This window comes from Peromyscus leucopus, chromosome 2 (genome assembly GCF_004664715.2).
Source record: "Peromyscus leucopus breed LL Stock chromosome 2, UCI_PerLeu_2.1, whole genome shotgun sequence".
NCBI lineage: Eukaryota > Metazoa > Chordata > Mammalia > Rodentia > Cricetidae > Peromyscus > Peromyscus leucopus.
This window is the reverse complement of record NC_051064.1, coordinates 55,318,034-55,318,884: the sequence shown is the minus strand read 5'-3', so window position 1 is coordinate 55,318,884 and position 851 is coordinate 55,318,034. Positions and strand designations below refer to the sequence as shown.

Below are 851 nucleotides of genomic sequence, written 5' to 3'. Positions count from 1 at the left end.
ACCCTGGGTTCAGTCCCTGGCACCACGTCAACTGAGCGTGGCGGCACACAGCTGTAACCAGAGCACCCGGGAGAAAGGAGAGAGGGCTCAGAAGTTCAAGGTCATCTCAGGCTACACAGTGAGTCACAGCTAGCACTGGATACACAAAACCCAGTTTAAAAATTATTAAACCAAACCTAAGATACTAAGAGATGAGATGTGATTTTTACTCTTCTAGACAATGTTAAGAAGTAAGATGTGCTTAGTACATATGTACTAAAGCTGGAGTGATACAGGGAGAATTAGCATGGGCTCTGCGCAAGGATGGCATGCTAATCCATGAAGCATTCCATGTTGAGGAGCAGGAGAAAGATGCCGCCTAGAGAAAAGTGGTGGAATGCCCATCAAATATCGACTCAGCTCCCTGGAAGCACGTTGGAAGTCTGAGGAGACGGCTTAGTGGAGAAAGCGCTTCCTGCCCAGGTCTGATTCAGATCCCCATGGCACACATAAAAAGCTGGGCGGCCACATATCTCAGCACCCAGAAGGCAGAGAAGGAGACCCCACAGGTAAGCTGCCTAGCCAGGTTAGCTGGGATTGGTGAGCCATGGCTTCAACAAGAATAAGTAAGGTGGAAAGTGATCTAGGACACCCAGTGTCAACTGTGGTCAACCGTGGCTATCCACATGCAAATACACACACACACACACACACACACACACACACACACACACACACACACACACATACACACGAATCTGTGTACACAGACATGCCCCACACACATGTGAACACACACACAATTTTTAATATCGTGTAAACTGAGCATGAGATACCACAGAACCCCTCAGCACGGCGCACTTTCATGGAGT

General features: G+C 48.4%; 1 non-coding gene across 1 annotated transcript; it reads left to right on the top strand.

Moving 5' to 3' along the window:
• The first annotated feature begins 235 nt into the window (after positions 1–235).
• Positions 236–338, top strand: LOC114710594. Its single transcript, XR_003737081.1, has one exon. It is a non-coding gene; the product is annotated as a U6 spliceosomal RNA (small nuclear RNA).
• Positions 339–851: the final 513 nt, after the last annotated feature.